The 21768-nt window shown below is 42.5% G+C and overlaps 1 protein-coding gene across 14 annotated transcripts in view; it reads left to right on the forward strand.

The window, feature by feature from the left end:
• The window catches only part of DAGLA (diacylglycerol lipase alpha), a 91468-nt gene that overhangs the window by 26494 nt on the left and 43206 nt on the right, over nucleotides 1–21768 (forward strand). The window contains exon 1 of one of the 14 annotated variants that reach the window (XM_083580590.1): nucleotides 3358–8712. The exons of 12 other annotated variants lie outside the window; for them this stretch is intronic. The gene's annotated coding sequence lies outside the window, so the exon portion shown is untranslated. Of the gene's footprint in view, nucleotides 1–3357; nucleotides 8713–19176; nucleotides 19433–21768 lie in introns of those variants that run through there. One more of the 14 variants, XM_083580586.1, reaches the window with a different exon arrangement.

The following is a 21768-nucleotide window of genomic DNA, read 5'->3' on the forward strand; positions in this document are numbered from 1 at the left end:
TGGGATGGAGTAAAAAAAACAAAACGCCATTTTCAAATGTGTATGTGAGGGAGAGAGACAGAGGCAGTTACGCAGGAGCTCCCTCTTTCTAGCAGTTCTTGGCTGAGACACCATTGCACTACTACATGGAATGCCCTAAGTCTCCAAAGTTTGTATGTTATCATGTAAGCCAGGGGTAACTGACATGACTGGGGCTGATGGGAACTGTAGTCCTACAACATGTTGGCTACCCCTGACGTTAGCCTTGTATACTGGCACAGTTTTTGTTTTTCCCATAGATGACCGTATTTCCCCCTTTTCATCCCTCCATCCTGCTTTTAGCAGCATCTCTTGCTGTGTTGTCAGGATGTCTTGAGACTTGCTTAGCTTGCCTTGAGCAAGGGGCAAATCCAAACAAAAGGCAAGGTACCAAATGAATAGTGCCCCAGTTACTGCTCTTAAGGCACAACCTTGTATTGAGAGTACTGAACCTCTGCAGGGATATAATGGGGTGGTGTATAAAGGTGTGGTATGGCTCACTGAGGTATAAGGCTGAATCCACCCTGAATCCACTACAGCTCTATTAAAGAAAGAGTCTTATTTGAGCTATTTTATATACAGTGGTACCTCGGGTTAAGAACTATATTCGTTCTGGAGGTCTGTTCTTAACCAGAAACTGTTCTTAACCTGAGGTACCACTTTAGCTAATGGGGCCTCCAGCTGCCACCGCGCTGCTGGAGCATGATTTCTGTTTTCATCCTGAAGCAAAGTTCTTAACCTGAGGTACTATTTCTGGATTAGCGGAGTCTGTAACCTGAAGCATCTGTAACCCAAGGTACCACTGTATTGGTAAAAGGTTTGCAGTAGTTTGCAGTGTCTCCCTCTGGGATGTTGGACTTAAAGAAGAAAGAGGTTAAGTAATTGATTATCTGAATACTTGATATGCTGGAAATCTCAAGTCTTTAGTAGGGCAAAAAGTTTGTGGGATGATAATTATGAATGTTGTAATAAACGAAAATTGCCCTTTTCCCTTATGGGGTATCCAAGAGCCCATATAGAGTCCTTACGTAGGTTCCCTATTGGTAGGAGAAAATAACAGAGGCCAACCAGAGAAGATTGAGAAGCGAAGCAGCTAGTAAGCTTGATCTTTATTGATCTGTTGCAACAGGATGCTCCCCTCACCCGCAGGAAAGGAGGAGGAACCCAGAACAATGGTGCGCAAGGCCTTATAAAGACTTTTAAAATTGCCACCCTGTAGATCAAGACCACCCCCAGAAACATCATACATACATCACAGAAGGGGTGTAACCTAAGACCACCCCCCAAATACATCATACCTACATCACAGAAAAGGCGGTCTAAAACAGAAATTTGAATGTTGTTTTTCCTGTTTGCCAGGTTATCTGATTGCCTTTCCTGATTGTCTGTCCCCCATTAAAATGCTGATTACTCAATTCATGAGACAGTGGGAAGGCTCCCTGACCCCCTCCCTCCTTGCAGGGAAAACATTTGGTCAGTTTGAGAATCAAAATGGTTTCAGGTGGGTCTTCCTGTGCTGATCTATGTACATGCTTGGTTGGTACACTTATGAACATTACCATATATTTAAGACCTCAAAATTCCTATCACAATATCTGATCTAGTCTCCTGATCACTTGAGGTATTTGCTGTCAGGATGGTAAACAATGAGGTTCAAGGGTCTCTTCTGTTCCTGTTTTATTGATTTCAGTGGCTCCTCTTTGATGGCTTGATGCTGGACATCCACAGACACTTCTCTTTTAACAACAGAGCTTTTAGCATGGCCAAAATGTAAACTTCTGCATTAGTGAGAGGGCTGGTGGTATTTTGTCTGCATGGTTCAATTTCTGACTCTTAAAACATCTTTCTAGAATGAATTGCAGGGTTTTCTTGAATTGCGTTTTTCTATTCTACCCTATACTGAAGATTAGAGGAGCCACAAGCTGAAAGTAAGCTTCCTTGATAAAGGAATTCATATCCTTGAAAACCACTATATCTTATTTATTCTACCAGTGATGAATTATGAGCTCTGATTTCTGTACAGTAGTAGAGTTGTAGTGGAAATTTACCGATCAGAAACCAGAATATGTGGCTGCAATTTTGATAAGCTCTATGTGTGTGATAGAGTTTTTGTTTAAAAAATATTTTACATCTCCCACTCACTTGTCTGCCTGGGCTCCAGCGCTGACTCAGGCATACTCTAGTCAACTTCTCCAGAATCAGAAGTGTTTTATGAAATTGCAAAAAAGGAGAATTAGACAACAGCTAAACGTACTAGTTGGGACGCGGGTGGCGCTGTGGGTAAAAGCCTCAGCGCCTAGGGCTTGCCGATCGAAAGGTCGGCGGTTCGAATCCCCGCGGCGGGGTGCGCTCCCGTTGCTCGGTCCCAGCGCCTGCCAACCTAGCAGTTCGAAAGCACCCTCGGGTGCAAGTAGATAAATAGGGACCGCTTACTGGCGGGAAGGTAAACGGCGTTTCCGTGTGCTGTGCTGGCTCGCCAGATGCAGCTTTGTCACGCTGGCCACGTGACCCGGAAGTGTCTCCGGACAGCGCTGGCCCTCGGCCACGTAAGTGAGATGGGCGCACAACCCTAGAGTCTGTCAAGACTGGCCCGTACGGGCAGGGGTACCTTTACCTTTACCTTTAAATGTACTAGTTGGAGGAGAACTCAGGTAGCTAACACTGAATAAACAGATCAGTATTTTAAGTTAGGCCATTAATATGTTAATTATACCAAGTAATGAAGAAACAGGATGAAAAAAGTATAAAATATAGTTACCTTAAATAATTTAGTGGTGTGTGCATGTCTTTTGTGCATGATGCATATGTTCTGTCCCTTCAGTCCTTTCTCTTGTTCTTTTCTCTCCTCCTTCCTTTGCTGTTTACTCTGTCCTGGGAGAAGAACGCCCCGGATCCAAAGCACTGTCATTCATTAGATATCATACTGTTGATTAAGGGCTGCTTGCGCCACATACAATCCGACTCCTGCACAGAGGGCATTTCCATGCTACAACCAAAATCTCTCTGCAAACGTAGCATTTGACAATTCTACTCCCTGGTTTCTTGCTTGAGGTACACTTGCTAGGAAGCTGCAACTGACTGTACATGTACATCTAGTACATGTTTCTTCAGTGGAAAACCCATGTGTAGTATCACTACATGTTGTTGTCTATAGGTAGCTTCATGTGAGAGTTAACATTAAATCTGTCTTCTATCTAGGAATTTGGTAATGTGTGAAGTTGCTATAAGAAGAGAGTAAGCTGAGATCTAGTGCTTTGCACTAGTGGATAGTGGTCCCTCTGAGGTCAGTTGGCAGCACTGATGACTCATGGAATGCCCTCTAGTCTAGTTCCTTGGCCTCATTGGTGCGTAGTGCGGGAACTAGTCTAGTTCCTTTCTTTATCAGAGGAAATAATTAAGGAATAACTTTTGTTTTTAGCATAATTCAAAAATTAGAGGAAATATTGCACATATTTGTAGCTGACTAAAGGACTTTTGTCCATGCAACATTCAACTGATTATTGTCACTCTGATATACTGCTATCTATGAAATGGACAGGATATTTATTCTTTTGTTAAGGATGCCCTTATTAGTTTTAAGGCCTATTCAATTCTTCTGTATGATGAGGGCTAGTTAGGATTGTGATCTGGATGTATGGAGAATAGGACTACAACAGAATGTGAGTAGAAGTGTATTGGGTTACTTGCATTTTTAAGAAAATGGAGGACACATGGTCAAGTTGTATTGCCCATCCTGTCCTATTTTATGCTGTTTAGAGTAGCTGCACTTGCCGGGACTGTAGAAGTTGAAAAGATAACTTAACAGTCCTTGATTGTGGTTCCCATTGGATTTGAGCCACAACTGTGGTGCTTAAGTTTGGCCATGTTTATAAAACATTATTTAGACATTATCTTACATGGGCTGATAGTAGAGCCTTTGCCAACAGAGGACCTTGTGGCTATGGAACCATTATGCTGAAGGTTTGATTTTTAAAAGCAGCTTGCCAGAAATAAAATAACCAGATACGGTAATTAACAGCATGTAATCAAGAGATGTGGGACGTGGGTGGCGCTGTGGGTAAAACCTCAGCGCCTAGGACTTGCCGATCACATGGTCGGCGGTTCGAATCCCCACGGTGGGGTGCGCTCCCGTCATTCGGTCCCAGCACCTGCCAACCTAGCAGTTCGAAAGCACCCCCAGGTGCAAGTAGATAAATAGGGACCGCTTACCAGCGGGAAGGTAAACGGCATTCCGTGTGCTGCGCTGGCTCGCCAGATGCAGTTTGTCACGCTGGCCACGTGACCCGGAAGTGTCTGCGGACAGCGCTGGCTCCCGGCCTATAGAGTGAGATGAGCGCACAACCCTCGAGTCTGGCAAGACTGGCCCGTACGGGCAGGGGTACCTTTACCTTTACCTAATCAAGAGATGATGTGAAATAAAATGAGAAATGGGGCTGCAAGTGACCGGAATATCGTTTCCACTGAAGCAAAACCTCATATACTCAATATTTCCACAATTTAGTATAGATTATACAGATGATGGAGAATCACTGGTAGAATGTATAAAGGATTAATATACCATGATGGCAATATGTGAACAACTTGAACTTATTGCAAGACTTAAGTTACAAATATGCATTGTTAAAGTCACTATGTCCCAAGAACAACTGCTGGCACCATTACCTGTATCATTTTGTGCTGAACCCCTTGTACCATGTAATATGTGCTCTTATCTTTTATGATCAACTTGGTTAAAATTACTGCTTTGAAGGATCCTTGAAACCCATGATGGCTTTGGATTTGGTGGACTTGAGGAGAAAGCCTAACTTCTGGCTGGGAGCAGTGAGGCTGAATGGGGTGGTGTAGCAACCACCACATCCATAGCCCTGCAGTTGTGCTGTCCAGGGCAGAAGGTTGAGGGTGGCAGTGCTGCTGCCAATTTCTGCTGCATCAGTTTCAAGCTGGCACATAGAGAGTCCAGGATCAGTCCCATTAACAGGAGTTGAACCAAGTTAGGATCCAGTAGATCCTTTGCCAGCCCAGCTCTGCCCCTAAAGAACCCTGTCGATGAGGCTGCTACTGGCAAGGGTATCACTGGCAGAACCTTCCACTCACCTGTACATTTGGCAGGTGCAGTGAAGTGCTGGCAGAGTTTATGTTTTATAGTTGTTGATTCCTGTTCATACATTAAAAACACACACACAGAGAGATTTTGTAGGTCAGCTCTTGTGCAAAACCTCTCTATTAAAAATAAATCAAAAGACTGATTGATGATCTGCACACTATCATTCATTTACATATCCCTTCTCTCCCGCTTCATGTTTAACTGCAAATTCCTGTTTGTCCTGATCCGACAAGGCTCTTCTTATGGTCTTATTTATGGATGGATGGATGTTAATTCATTTGCACACAACATTCAATTGTTCTTTGATTAGCATTGTGTTAAACCATTTAAAAAAGAACAGCAGGGGCAAGCACCCCCACCCCCACCCCACTGAGCTAGCTTAAAATTGGCTAATGCACTATGACAGAAGATACCTGTTCACTGAATGTTTGCCATTGTGACCAGTTGCTGTAGAGTACTGAACTCCTGGCATTGTGAAGAATTGCTGCACAATAACATCCAAAATGCTGCCAAGTATAAATTATGCAAAAAGGCAAATTGATTCTGCAATGTAGTAGTGGGGAGAAGGAGTAATCCCAGATGTCTTGTGTAATGTACATTCCACGGATGTCGATTTCTGTTAGTTTTGTGACCAAAGAATCCATAGAATCTTATTCAGAGTTGTTGGTTTGTTCTCACAATCAAGGGAAAAGTTAAGGCCTTTGTTGTACCTACTTAATTTTTTATGTTACTCTTCCTTTTTAGACTGATTCTTGTGTGCAACCTGTTCACACATCCTGCCATCCAGCAGGTGATTTACTTACGGTTAATAGCAACGTTTCCCTAGAATCTCAGTTATCTTGACACAGTCAGAGGGAGAAAAATAGTGTCTGGCTTGCATGTGTGAAGCAACTGCCATCTTTAGGATTTTTGTGAAGTTAGTCCATTGGACACACTGTTTTCAGAGGCATTTCACAGCCCACCTGGTTAGCTTTGCTTCGTATGGAGGTTATTTTTGTGCATAAGGTGTCAGCAAAATGTTACACTTAGCGTTTTACAAGCAGCCATATACCATATGCAAGTTAGGCTTGAGATTTCTTTTTTAAATGCTTTTTTATTAAATATTTTCTGAGGTTACAAAAGTACATACTGAAGCATTCCCTGGAGAAAGTCAGTGAAAGCCGACTGCCATTCTCCACTTCTTTATCTATATTTCCTTAGGAGTTAGAAGGGAGAGGAGTAGGGACAATTAGCTGCTAAAGAAGAGTTATGATAAGCATAGATAAACAATGGAAAGCGAGAGATGGTGGCGGCTGCATGATCTGTCTAACTTTCTCTGGGGGAGACTTCTAACTTCTCAGCCGCCAGAACTTGGTTTACATGAAGCTAATTTTCACATAACGAATGTAATAGGTAACTATTTTCTTATTCAGAAGTTGAAATACACCCACAATTAATATGTTCTGTTATCCCTGAATATGGTTTCTTTCCACATGGATGTGTTGTTGTGTTTTTTTCCTCTTTTGTCCTTCCAGAGCAGATATACACTGTTCTAGGTACCTTTTTGTGAATTTCTTCCTTCTCCAAGTGCCTAGAATGTTTTTCAGGCTGTTGTCAGCAGATATCCATGGACTCTCAGTGAATTATTGATAGCTCCATTCCACTAGCTTTCCTATTTTCTCTCTCAGCAAGGCTTCTACTTTGGCCAGTTAGCACGACTGTCTCCTGAATCAAAGTCGGGTTCTGCATGCTAATGCAGCCTTTTTGGCACAACACAGCTGTGACCAAGAGAAGGAGCACTGTAAGAAGAAGGAAGAAAGACATCTGTGAGAAATTTTGAAGCTTTCAAATTATTGGGAAGCAATTTTTGCTTTGAAAGCCAATTTGTATAACATGCTTCACTGTGTTCATCCCCATTGCTCTTAGAAACATTTCATACAGTAATATTGGTTGCTTTCCCAAAAGTAGTCTATTTATGAAATGAAATATAATACATGCCCTGGAAATTCATAGTTCACTACAACAACCTTTGCAATCTCTAAAACGTAACGTGTAGTTGTGAAAGTTGGCATCAATGAAACCCCTGACCAATTGGTTGTCACCAAAAGCAGGTGCTTTATACATTTTACCTGAATCTCTTATAATAGGTGTGTTGCTTAATCTTCCTTTTCTGATCTGGCAGTTATTTTCTTTACTCTGCCTGCTCTTGGATGAGACAGCTAGCCATTCTTCCCTTCCCCCTCCCTTTGCTTCATTAATTCCAATGTCACAAAATCTTGATAGAGTTCTTTACAAAATGATGTTTATCTTGTGGATTTTGAGAGAGGCTCTGTTTTTCTCTTCTTGTTGAGGTTGCTTTAGGATTCTTCATTTATATTGGAGAACAAGGGCAAGTTGGCCATAAGCTAGAATGATCCCAAAAGCTTCTTCAGGTGCACACAAAGACTTGACTTTTGACTTTTTCCTCACCCAGTAGCAACCCATGCTACCCCCAAACCTGAGGTTGGGGAACCCTCAGAACAGATTTAGGGGGTGCATGGAGGGGGAAGAGAGGGAGAGGAGGAAAATCCTTGCACTGATGCAACCATAGTTTTAGGGCTTCACTGATACAACGTCTGATGCTTAAGCTTGGTGACTCAATCTCTAGAGTACTTAGCCACAGGAGTACCACATTTTTTAAAGCAGCTAGGAGACAGAGGGTGCCTGTATCAAAATGGTCCCAGGCTATGCCTTGAACTACAAAATAGCATCAGCATCATGGATTGGATTGCTACCCCTCATTATTTCTCCTGGACTCTGCAACCATCTTCTGAGGCCCTTCTTTGTGTGCTTCCTCCACAAGAGGTCCAGAGGGCAGCAAATGAGAATGGACATTTTCTGTGGTGGCTCCCTGCTTTGGGAGTGCTCTCCCCATAGAGGCTCATCTGGTGCCTTCATTGCATATATTTAGGTGCCAGGCAAAAACATCCCACTTCTCCCAGGCCTTTGTCCAATTAAACAATCTATGGCCTTTAAAACTTTATGGGGGGTATTGTTGTTACTATGTTATGCATTTTTGTGTTTTTATATTGTAAACTGCCCTGTAATCCTTGGATGAAGGGCAGTATTGAAATTTAATTAAAAATATAATAAATAAAATAAAGTCATGTTACTCAGAATACTTTACCTCTGTAGAGGAGGAAGTAAGAGAGCTTCTCTTTGGTCACTGACTACAAACAGTTATTGGCTTTCATATTCAGCCAAAATTCATGGGTGCCTGCAGTTGATAAAGGAAGCTAAGCAGAGACAGTGTGCAGCAAAGATATAGGGCAGTTGTCGATTCATGACTTTGGTGTAAGAGATAAAGAGGTTTGGGGAAAAATATTCCACTGGCTGCTGCAGAGTATTACAGTGCCCTGAACTATATAACGAGAGATGATCTGGGAATTGAAAGATATTTTTAAAAATTGGGTTATCTAATTAAATAATTAGACTAGAAACAGCTTCTAATTTTCTCTAGCAAGCTTCCTTGTGTAGAGAACATAAGGGGTGATTTGAAAAGCACATTCTGTGTGATAGGAAGACAAGTCACAGTTACATTGAGGACCCTGTTACATGGGCTTATGCAGAAGGTAAGTGCATGCAGATTATGTGCTTGCTGTACATTTGTGCACAATGTACTGTGTGTGGGTGTTGAGTAGGAGGCGTATATGCTGGGTGTTTGGGAGTGTAGTCATTAGAGAGTCTGTGTGCAAAGAGAGAAGCCATTTAGCTCTGGGTTGCTGCATGTGTGATTTAAATGTGACACAGACTTGCAGACATTAAGCTTATTTTACATGCATAGAAAAAGAATCTGCATCTTGGCATTTTCTCCTTGCTTCTGTGTTTTCATCTTGTCCATGATATTACTGATCTACTTTTTTCTATCTTGCAAAGTAAACTATGAGCATGACAGAGTGGAATGAAGCAGGTAACAGTAAGATTGTGAAGATAGTTTATTTAATCTAAAAAAAATTATCCTGTATCTTAAATAAACCAAATTGTCTGCAAAAATTAGAAAATGCAATAAAATCAGCATAAACAGTAAGAATATGATTACTGTAAGTGTCTAATACTAGTTAATTTAGCTTTAAATTTAGTCTAAATCGACATTAAAAATAATGAAAAGATCTATGGAAAAGAGCATTCCCACCTACCCATCCCCATCCCCATAAAAGCAGGCAGTCACATACTAACTTCCATAGAGAGGCAGTTATATAACCTAGAGGACACTACCATGTGTCTTTAGAGATGCTGGCTCCAAGCTGTTTAGGGCTTTATAGGTTATAAATCAACACTTTAAATTGGGACTGGAACTGAACAGGCAGCCTGTAAAGTTCAAACAAACAAAAAAACTCATGTATCTCTGCTGCCTGTTTCTGTGAAGAGCTTGGGCCTAGGAAACTTAAAGTGGCCTCTAGGTATACCTTCTTCCCTCTTGAGAGAGCATTCTTAATGCTGAAATGAGAATACTGCTTGCATTGTCTCACTTGTGGGTCTGTACCTAGTCTCCAAGATAGAGTGCAAAGTAAAAAAATGGGATTGCAGCATCCAGTAAATATTTTTCTGGCTGCTTTGTGAGACAAAACTTTATTCTCCAGGGCCTGTAACTTAAGCCAAAGTATTTCCTTTGTTCTTAGTTTTGCTTCATGTCCTTGGGCCAAACAATGACCTGAAATCACACTGATGGCTTAAAAGTTTAATTGTGGAAAAACCTGTTTGCTAATCTGAGGAATGAAGCCACCCCATACTGCTAACTGCACTAGATATGTATCATTAATATATATATTCCTGCATATTTTGGTTAGGCAATACTAGATTTCACTTTCCCCCCCTTATCTTTGATGATTATGTTGAAAGGAAGACACGCATTGTAGATCAAGAAAAGCAATGACAGGTTGAAACAACAATTCTATACTGCAATCCTTTGAGAATATCAAATGACTTCTTGTTTCCCCTGAAAATAGACTCAATGTAAATTCTTTTGTTTGCATCAGAGGCAAGCGATACTGCATGAAAGCATTCAGAGTTTTGTGAAAACCTCCCATGTCTATGTGCAGATGTTCATAGATGTGCATTCCTATAGGGGTGCACAGCACATGTCCTTTCCTTGATACAGTGTTGGATACTTTGGCATTTAAACACTGTTTCCTTAATGCTGTATGGAGAATATTCTGTGGTGATTCTATGCAGCTTACATTAGCAGCGGGCTGAAAGAAAATTGGCTTTAAAAAGTAATGTTCCCGAGAATTTAGGATGGACTAAAAGGACACCTCACAAAATATTGAAAAAATAAATTCAGATTCCTGTCTATGATAGTGGCTGCACGAACTGTAGCTTAGCTAAAAGACTAGACCCAGAAATGAATGGATTGATGTTGTCAATGAAGGTATGTTGTAGAAACAGTTGTAACTGGGAAGTGGCATGTGCTGGCAATAGCATGGATGTCCTTCTTCAGAACATGTCATGTAATAATAGATTACCATTGAGATATTTTCAAGTTCTTTGATGTTAAGAAATGTTGCCTTGTGGCAGTATGCACCTAGAAGTAGAAGCTTGTTTCACTAAGCTAGAATCCAGCATGAAAAGAATGTAACTGATTTCATAATAATTTCCCCAGTCTAATGATTTACAGCTGCAATCCTGACCCCACTTATCTAGGAGTAAGTCTTATTGAATTCAGTAGGACTTACTTCTGAGTAGACATAGCTAGGATTGAATCATAAGGCTGCTATCCAGTGCACAGTGCAATTCAGAGTAAATCCTTTTGAATTTTGTGTTGCTTATTTATGAACAAACAGGCATATAATTGTGCTGTGTGCATAGGAAACAACTCTACATAGTATCTCATACCTATAAAGTATATTGTCTAATATTGCCCCCCATTAACCTCTTTGTGAGGATTTTAGCATTGATATCACACAAAATTGCTTTTATCTGGAAGCTTACCTTAGTTTATGTTTAAGAGAACAGCAATTGAAGATTTAAGTTCAGATATAAAGTTACTGTGATGCGTTGGAGCTTACTGTAATTGTATGGAATTTTGGAGGCGTAAATTGTAAGGAATGTACTCAAGTAAATTCAAGTTGGAAGTAACATAATGTTATCACCTATAAATGGAAAACTTTGCACGAGAGTTGGTTCATGTCTACAACAACAGAAATCTGCAGGAATGGTCTACAAAGGATGTAGTCAATTGTTGTGTCGTTTAGTCGTGTCTGACTCTTTGTGATCCCATGGACCAGAGCACGCCAGGCACTCCTGTCTTTCACTGCCTCCTACAGTTTGATCAAATTCATGCTGGTAGCTGGTAGCTTCGATTACATTCATAGTTTAAATCAGGGTGAGGAAACTGTGGCCCTCCAGATGTTGTTGTTTCAGCTCTTTTCACCACCAAACATGGCCAATGGTCAGGAATGAAGGGAGTTGTGTTCCTTTGTTGCAGGTCTACTGCAGAGGTGGTGAACTGGATCTGGCTGGCGGGCCAGATTTTTTACTACCTATAGCCCTCACAGGCCAAATTTAGCAGGTGGTGGGTTCGTCCACCTGTCAGTCCCTTGACTTCACTATGACATCAGGTGATGGGGCACTCTGAAGTCCCAACAGGACTAATTGTAGACGTTCCAAAGATTTTGCAAGCCCCTTCAAGGATTGGCTGGCTGCAGCTGGTGCAGCAAAAAAAGAAAGAAAGAAAAAAAAGAACAGAGAAACTTAACACAGAGAAGAAGTCAGATTATATCATTTCATGTTCCTCAGGCAAGAGGAGTTTCTTCTCTAATGGAGTCATACGTTTTCTTTAGAAGGATATTATCTGCAGCTGAGATATATTTCAGTCTCTTGGTTTATATATTATATAAACACATTATTGACATACATTAAAGTTATATTATTTGAGAATTGTTTCCAGATGGAATAGTTTTATGTAGGATGCTTATTCCAGGAAGACTATGTTACAGGTTGCCATTTTAAAAACATACAACAGTACAGAGTGAGTTTGATTATCATTAGACTTTTAGTAATACCGAATTCTGGACTCAATCCTAATTCTACTGAAGATAAAGTCATTCTTTTTATAATTGCCACATTCCCTGAATCATCATCTCTCTTGGATTTGAACTCAGTTTAAGCATTACTACTCTCCATGTGCTTATTTTTCCTTTCTCAGGTGGCTTTGGGAGTTAACAAGCATGTTCTGACTAGTTCTCTGAGAGTTGTTGGCAGTGGTTTGCTGCTAATGTTTTAGCGGGGTGGGTGGGTGTCGCTTTTACCCACACCACCTCTTGCTGCATTCTTTGTATGTTCTTTAAGAAGGGGGTAGGGAACCAGAGCTCCAGATAGTTTGTTTCCCTTCTTTTTTGAAAAAAGGTTCCTCACAAGCACAGCTGAGAATTTAGGCAACACCATTGGCAAACAGATCTATTAAGTGCACTTGCTGGGAATGTTTATCTATGTTATTTCTGAAAAATATGCTGAGGGTATTGATAGTATAGCACTCTGTTCAGCTTGTGTAATTTGCAGAGGAGGTTAGTCAAGGCATTATTGGTGGGTGTGCAAGTCTGGGGACGTCTTCTTACAGAAGATGGATTTTAAAATGCTTGTTGCTTAGTGCCATCTGGTGTATTTTCAGTTTAATTTGAACTTGACAGGAATTAGACAGAAGGATCAGTCATAGACAAGGAAGGCACTCTCGTTTTTTCAGGAATTAGATAGAACCTCTAAAATACCTTACCTCAGCCATCACCAATGAGTACAAAATTGTAAGAGGATAATGAAATACTAAAATCACCAGGGCTATACTTCAGTGAGTGACGTTTTTCAGTCTCCATTTATGCTTATTCTCAGTTCTGAAAAGGAAGTAAGAAACGTAAAGAGGCCTGTGGCTTGAATTTGAGTTTTCAAATTTTCCTTATACAATCCATACAAGTAGGAACCGAAAAGGAATTGAGAGGGAAAGGAAGGGGGCCAAATAATGATTCTCATTCCTTTTACCCACAATAGGTAAATTGTTGGACAGGGGCTCAGATAAAACTTTTCCTGAGCCAAATAGCACCTCCATAGTTCATGTGTAAAAGGCCTGAAACCACCATCCTGACCTTGAAGCAAGTGTTGAGAGGAGGGCACTGAGCTGTGCCAAAGTAGAATACTGTCTGTGAACCCAACTCTCCTCTCTCAGTTGTGGAGGTGAAAGGAGGGTTCAGCCTCCCTTTGCCTCTGAAGTGATCGTGGGTGGAGGAGACATTTGAGTAGATCTGGAGAATGTGATGCTGCAACTCAAGACTCTTAGGATGTATGTTAATAGCTTACCTAGTGTCATCTTACCTGGTGGCTCCTAGTGTTAATTAAGTGGGAAACAAGCTATGCTCACTTTCTGCTCCACCAGCACTATTAACCTTTCTCCCCAGGCCCATCACTGATGGAGTGGCAGGCATTTGTTCTCTTCTCCTGCTTTCTTCCTTTAAGTATTCTGCAAGTATACTGTTGGTAGAGGCTGCCTCCTACCCTGCCATTCTCCTCCCTCTTTAGGTCTTCTGGGCATATGTCTTTGGACATACCACTTTAGAAATAGGTATTCCCAGTCCAGGATTTCCCCACAAAGGAAGCTCCAGCAGTAATATATGAGCCAGCCCATATTTTTTTCACTCATATTGTAAAGACACTGACATTTTGTTTTGTAGCTGTTTCAGTCTTCCATTTTCCATTCACATCAGGAGAACAATCATTCCTGATACTTAGATTCATCCTTCCTCTATGGTCATGGCCATGGGCAACCAGAGCAAGAAATTGATTTGAGAAAGCACACCACCTAATTTCACAGTGACATTCCTTCAGAGATGATGCCCAAGATTCTGAAAGAGAAGCTCATTTTTTTTGATCAGCTATAGGCTAGAAAGCTGAAGACATTTTCTAAGGATGACATCACATCCTCCAAGGAAGAACAATCTCCAGATTGTGAAGATGCACGTTCTGAGACAGAAAGAGCTCTATTCATAGGCTTTAAAATAGCAGCCTGAAGATTGATGATGTTTTATACATGTTATAATTGCTGGTTTCCGCTTGAATCGGGCATGCTAAGTGCATGCCATCTGGAATACTTGTAGTCAGGCTGATAAAGATTGGAGGTTCAGCCATAAACGTGTCTTATCTGGCAAGCTTGTAATGTGGAGGGCAGGGGGCACAGAATGTACATTCCTTTTGTAAAAAATGAGATCCAGGGGCTTGTTGTTAAATAAATAAACAAACTATAATCATACATTTCCAGTTTATCAAGACTATGTTAAAACAAATCTCCATATCTCCAAATCTCCAACAGGTTGTAGAAGTGGACACAGTTTTGAAATTATTGTTTTTCATAAAGTACATCCTGACAAAGAGAAGTACAACAACGACAGCAGAGGACATGTTTTTCATGCAGAAGGTCCCAGTTTCAACCCCTGGTTTCTACAAGTAGGGCTGGGAAAGACTATTGCCTGGAACCCTGGAAAGCTGCTGCCAATAAGTGTTAGTGGTGCTCAGCTAAATGGACTGATGGTCTGCTTTGTTTATAATGCAGCTTCCTATGGTCCTCCTATCCAGTTCCACAATGGCTAGCAATTGAGTTTTCTTTGGGTGCAGCTTTCATATATAAATTCAATATATAAACAATAAATAATAAATTTGAGGTTCAGACATTGCACTAAGCTAACCCCTTCACAGTTTGCTTGCACTTTGCATGAAGGAAGGAGCGAAGCAGACTCTGGCTGCATTCATCAGCTAGTATACACCTTGTGTACCTTATGGCTTATGGTTTAGTGTTAGCATGTGAAACTGACGGGGGAAACAGCTGGACATCTACCTATCCATTTGGACTCTTAGGTGACTTCTTTATCTCCAGTACTAACCTCATGTAGTTGCTTACTATTAACTTACAGAAATGATCACTGGATTGAAATTATCCTCCCCCTTTATTTCAGCTACAGTTTTTCTCTGCCCTTCCTTATTACTCGTCCCATCCTTCATCGGGCTTTGCATAATTAGCATTATAAAACTTCATAAAACTATTCTAGTCAAACAAATAAAAACAGTGAAAGGACTGCATGGGTGAGGGGTGCTGAATCTTTTCCTTCTTACAACTTCCCAAAGCCACTATTCTCTGTTCCTAGCTCACTTCTACAATTAGAGAAGAGCGGCTGAAGGAACTGACTACAGAGTGTTGGGAAGCCAGAGTGTAGCTCTCTCCTTAAAGTATGTTAAAGTTAGAGCAAGACCTTATGTACACCCCTCTTTATATGTGAATGAGGCAGATATGTGAATCATGGCTCCAACTTGCCCAGTTTGGCTCTACTTACAGTGGCTGGATGGCATAACGGTATTAAGGTGGAGTATAGGAAGTTATTTTTAAAACTCCAGGGCAGTTTTGCCAGCACTTTGCAATCAACAGTTTGAATTATTTTGTGGGTGGTAGGGCTATTTTTCCATTTTCTGAAAAGGGGAGTCCTAATAAATGATTAAGTAAAGGGATATTCATGGACTGGTCTGATCGTATTTACATGTTATACAACCCTCTTATTGCTGCATCAAAATAATACGGCTGGCCATTTCTAGTTAGCAGGTGGTCCAGCCACCACAGGGTTGACAGAGCTGTCGGTTTGTTATGCCTTAAATATGTCACATTCAGCTTAATGTCTGATCTGTGGGTGGAAATGGCAAATGCATCAGGAGAGCAAATCACTTAAAACCACAGATGTCTCTAGCATGCTGTCACTCTCTAGCTTTGTGTAATTGTTGGCACCACAGTGGAGCAGTGGTTTGGACACTTTGGTTTGGCTTTCTATGGTCTGTTAGTGGAGTAGTATGCAAAGTACACAAGGGGTCATACAGGTCTCACTTCTTCCCTTTGGCCCTTATCCAGCTACGAATGTGTGCATCAGCCTTGGCTGCATATATACAGTGTCTGGTCAGATAATTGCTGGTACTATTATTCTGCTGTTTTGGGCAGAGAAATATTATACCCAGCTGCTCCCCTGCTCAGCTCCCTCTCATGAACAGTTCCTCAGGACTGCTGCACAGTTTGATGCACACAGCCATAGCAACTGAGCAGGGGAAGGAACCACAAGCACAGCAGATACTTGTGAGAATGGTTCCTCAACCACATAGGGATATGCATGCTGAAGCCTGCCTCCACCTACGCCTCTATGCTTACAAACATAATTCTATTTGTATACCACCTTTCTGCAGTTCAAACCATGCTCAAGGCAACTTGCAACATGAAAAAAATACATAACTACAACATAACAAAAATAGTTAGAAACAATAAATAAAACATTAAAAATACACAACCAAACTGAAAATTGCCACATAAACCGCAATATCTAAAATAAAGATTCAAAAAACCAACATCAACAGGTCCCCCCAACAAAATCCCCCAGCCCAAGAGTCTGTTCATCAGCGTCAGTTTCTGTACCTGTAGTGAGTTAAAGCCCCTCCCTCTGGGAAAAGGTGGGAAAAGGCCTGCAAGGCAGGGAGCAGGTCTTCCAGGACTCACAGGCATTTAGCATTAGCATCTGATTCTATTTGTAACTCTCAATTTTTCTCCTGTCACTGATTTGTCTCTGCTCCATTTCCTGGTTGGTTTGCATGAAAGAAGTGGCCACACTCTGATAATGTGTTGTGGTAAGCCTCATGCTCACATGTCACACACCCCCCTTTCCTCCACCCGCAAGAGGAGGAGATTGACAGCTTCCAGTTATTATTTGGAAACAACCCGTTCCCTACTTCTGTTCCAAACCTCAAACAGAAGCTTTAATTCTCTTCCCCTTGTGCACAAAGAAGGAAAGAAGAGGAAGGAAAGCCTGTGAGACAAAAACTTGCTATGCTGCATTCTGAATGAAACCTATATATTTGTAAAGATAGTGCTTGTTTATATTTGGGGGAAAGTTCACTGTATCAGTCATCCTGTCTATGTTCTATTGGTCCTTACTCATTATCAAAGTCCCTTTTTTAAATAAAAAGTTGAGTTTGCATGCAGTCATCCATTGCACCCAAAAACTGTCCCAATGAAGGGGAACCCCGACTGGGCCTGGGTGTGTGCATACATTGTGTGCTGAAACTGTAACAATTTTCAGACACTTGAGCAAAACAAGAGTCTGCCTCATCAAATGTTTGAAGTGATAAGTTGTCAGGTGATGTTGGGAAAGATGGAGGGCACAAGGACAAGGGGACGACAGAGGACGAGATGATTGGACAGTGTTCTCGAAGCTACCAGCATGAGTTTGACCAAACTGCGGGAGGCAGTGGAAGACAGGAATGCCTGGCGTGCTCTGGTCCATGGGGTCACGAAGAGTCAGACACGACTAAACAACCAAACAACAACAACAACAACAACAACAACAACAACAACAACACACGGTTGTAGAGAAAAAAAATCTATAATGAGGTCATTGGGAAATGAAATGTAAAAAGTATAGGCTTTGACCATTTTTATTCCATTACACATGTTAACTTATCAATGACAGGTTGTTTGCATTATCATCAGCACTGCTTTGTCAATGATCACTGTACTTATTTTACATACCTTTAAGCTTTAATGTAATTGTCATAGCCTTTTTTTGCATTTCATTTCCCTCTGACCTAACTGTTTACATTTTTTTCTATATACGTACCTGACAGCTTAGGATAAAACCTCATGCATCTGATGAAGTTGACTCTGGTCCATGGAATCTTATGCCATAATAAATGTGTTAAAACCTAAGGTGTCACAAATCACTCTTGTTTATTTTGAAGATGGTGATTGAGTTGAAGGTTTAGCATATTTCTGGCTCTGACTGCTTCTTTCTTCAGAATCTCTAGGTTCTTGACTGAAGGAGGAGAGCCCACCAACTCAAGGGAGTTAGATTATATTGTACAAAGGTGTCATTTATATACTTTTCCCTCCTCTCCCCTCAATGTATGCTCATCCACCCACACCATAAGCTGTATTTCACACATTCTCACATCTTGCTGCCACAATATTCTTTCTCCTCTCATGGATACACAAATACCACCTGATCTTCCTTCCACATGCACCTATTCAACAAACTCCCCCTCACATAATGGCCATGTTCTCTTTCACACATACATATACATGTGTACTCTACATCTCTCACTCAACTGCTGCTCATGGCAGACAAATTGCAAGGTGGACATGTCATTTTATGAGTTTTATATTCACATTTTTTGGTAATTTTAAAACCGAACATATGGTTTGGGAATGGATGTTTGCTATTGTTTTTGTCATTGCGAATCAATAATGAAAATATAGGTGCACCATTATGATTGTCTGCAATGATTTCCACAATGCAGAGTTGATGTTGCCAGCCTTCAGATCACATTTGTAGACACCTTTGTAATGCAGAGTTGGTCTGCCAACAGGTCTGGCGCCTGAAACCAGCTGCTCGTAGAGCACATCCTTCAGGATCCTGCCATCTTCCATTCCGTGGGCATGCTACCCCATCACTGCTGCCGCTTCTGGCTGACTGGGAGCAGGGCACGGAGGGTTCCATGCCCCATCACCCCATGGTGCTTGAATGGCTGCACTTCAGTGGTGGGGACGGGGCGAGTGTGGAGGACTTCCTCTGTGCTCCCCCAGTCCCTGCCACTCACGGGTGGGCACTCACATGCCGGGTGGGAGCAGGGCGGTGGGGGTGCACTTTACCCTCTGGGCTCTGCTTCTGCCCAGCAGGCCAGGGCCAGCTCATCATCGGGCAAGCAGGCGCTTTTGTGCAGGGTGGGGGCACAGAGGGTGGAGAGCACCCTCCACGCTCTGTCCCCATCAAGTGTGTGAGTGCCTGCCCACCAGCTGACAGATGGGGGCTCGAGTGCCTGGCGGGGCGTGGAGTGTGCTCTTCACCCTGCCCAGCGCACGGGGCCCATCCATCTGCTGGCCGGCAAAGAAACCCTCTGTGCTCGCCCAGGGGGCTCGCATGCCAGGCTCCTGCTTTGTACCCCACTCAGATTCTGTCCCGGGGCCTCCTGCCCCTCCCACTACACCACTGAGTCAGACCACTGGTTCATCATTTCTGGTATTGGTTTCTCCAGGGTGTTAGGCAGACATCTTCATACAACTTGAGCTCTTTTGATTTGAGATGCTGAGAACTCAACCTGAGACCATTCTAATGGAGAAAAGAACTCACAACATTGAGCTACACGAAATAGTGCACTAATTCTAGGACATCTGGAAACCCAAATGAAAACTTGGGAATAGGAGTTGCAGCTGCACTGTGTGTGTTGGGATTGTGATGGGGCAAGGTGACAGCAAGGTCAGTGGACCTCTGAATTGATAGCAGTTCTATTCCACAGGTGAGCACACACCTGCTAGATGCTGTCACCACAAACCCACAGCTCACCCATCTTGCAGCAGCCTCTCTTTGCTCCATCCTTGTCCTAGCAAGGGCACTTCTGCTGTTCCTTCCCTTCATGAGGTGCTGTGGTAAACCTTCGCCTCCAGCCGCCTGCCCCTTCCTCACCTGTCTTTGCTCTCCGGCCAGTCCAGGCTTCTTGAGCAGGGCTGGTAGGCGTGTTTACGTTTTACAGAACCAAGACCAAATAAACCCGGTAGGGCTGCCACCACTCCCTCTGTTCCCGGGGACCCAGAACCACAACCCAGGGAGTAGGCTGTGACCCGTTATCACTGGCTATCCCCACTCTACAAGTTGTATCCACAGACTTGCAGACAGAAATTCTACGGTAGAGCGTAACCAAGCGCAAGGCTAGGATTTAGCTATTCCCTTGGAAAGGCACATAAACCAAACAGTTTCTTCTTTAAAAATTTATTTTAAAAGAACAACAGAAAAACATGCTAAAATAGCAGGCACTTCTTTGGCAAGTTACAAGTAAGAAAAATAAAGACATTGTAGAATCTAACTGACTTACATACTCACAACTAAGAGATAGATAGAATAGTTGGAGTCCTTCCAAAGTCCGCATTCAAAGTCTTTTCCGATTCTCCATTACAAAGGATGAAAGGACGGCTACTAGGTGGAACATCAGCAGCCAGTCGATTTGCGGATTGCAGAGCGCGCCTTCTCAGCCATTTCCAAGGCCTTTTATCCCCAATTTCCAAGTAGCGTCGGAACCCCACAACCAATCATAACTCCTGATTATTTTTTGAATTCACCAATGACGAGCTTGTGGACTAATCAATCTAACCCCTGGCAGCTGGACTCATTAAGAACCCAGAGCCCAAATCAAAGGGTCCCTCCCTTTCCATGAAACTTATGTAGATTCACATTCTCAGGCAATCAAGGCCAGATAACATCACTGAGGGAATGCACTTAACTTCGGACCCATGTGTCAAAGCTTTCATTAAATCAAGGGGTTTCCTTTCCCACAGTAAATCTCTCACACTCTGGGAGCCTGCTAGTCTGAGGTTAAAGGGACAGAACTTATATCCCATGATCCTTGTGGCTAGCTGGTTACCCACAAGGCCTCACTCTTGTTGCTTGACCAAGGAATGGCTTCCAACTAAACCTAACTTTACTACAGGTGCTGTTGGCTGCTTTGAACTGACAGTGTAGCACTGTATCTCCCTTCCTTAGGAATGAGTAGCTTTGGGCTGGTGTGCTAACCTAAGGGCTGCATATGGTGTCTCTTATATCTAATGGGATATGCATAAGCCAATTTCCGTATCTTCCTGCTGTGCTCAGCTTCTGTATGTATTGTGCTTCTGCAGCGAATGCCAGATCTAGTACCATTGTGGATTTAACTAAATCTCCCTAGTTTTATCTGAAATCTTGTGACTTTATCTGAAATCTTGTGGCCTCGTTCTTGTTCTTTACACTAAGCCTTAACCCTCCAGATGTATATTCTGCAGTGCTCCTTCCCCACTCCATGCTACATCCTCATGTCATAAAGAATTAGAGCCAAACTATATGTTACGTTAAGCACACTGCAGTATTTAAAAATGTGATTAGGACTCCTCAGTTTTCTTTCCTATCAAAAAGCAGCCATGGTGTGTGTGTCTTAGTCTTAGCGTATTAGGACGGCAGCATTTGCCCTGTCCTAGCTTGGCTGAAGGCTGCCAGGGAAGGCAGTGGCACTTACTGGAAGGAATAGGGAAGGCCAGGAGACCATGGCGAGGGTTTGCTGGAAATCACTCAGGGAGAATGGTTGTTCTCAGCAGCATACAGAGACCTTATGAAGGCTGACTGCTTAGGATCTGCTATTAATCCCACCTGCTCCAAGGAACTGTCTGTTTCTTAAATGGCCATTGCCTGACTCTGCAGTTGTCTTATGGCACAGGAGTAGTGGAGACTGCATTTAAGTCCGGGGTTGCCTTCTGAGTATGAGGAGTTGGGTGAATCCTGGAATGGGGGATGATGCCTCCCTAGGTGATGCCTCCCCTCCTTCTGATTCTTCCTTTGAGTCAGAGAAGGAATTGAGGCTAGAGAACATGACTGTGTGGGAGAGATGGGGTTCTCTTCCTCCCAACTATAGTCCTGATACAGATCGGGAGGACTTCCGGGTTAGCGCCATCGGCGAATGGCGGAGTTCCTCCGACCGGACGAACTGGCTCCGTGGAAACTGGGTCTTCCCGCCGCGGCGAAGGTGGGGACCCGCTAGAAATCCCAGGTGGAGGAAGCCTGGGAATGTGGGGTTCGGCAGGGCACCAGGAGCCTGCCGCAGGGAACCCCATT

Source organism: Podarcis filfolensis, assembly GCF_964270895.1.
Source record: "Podarcis filfolensis genome assembly, chromosome: 1".
NCBI classification, from domain to species: domain Eukaryota; kingdom Metazoa; phylum Chordata; class Lepidosauria; order Squamata; family Lacertidae; genus Podarcis; species Podarcis filfolensis.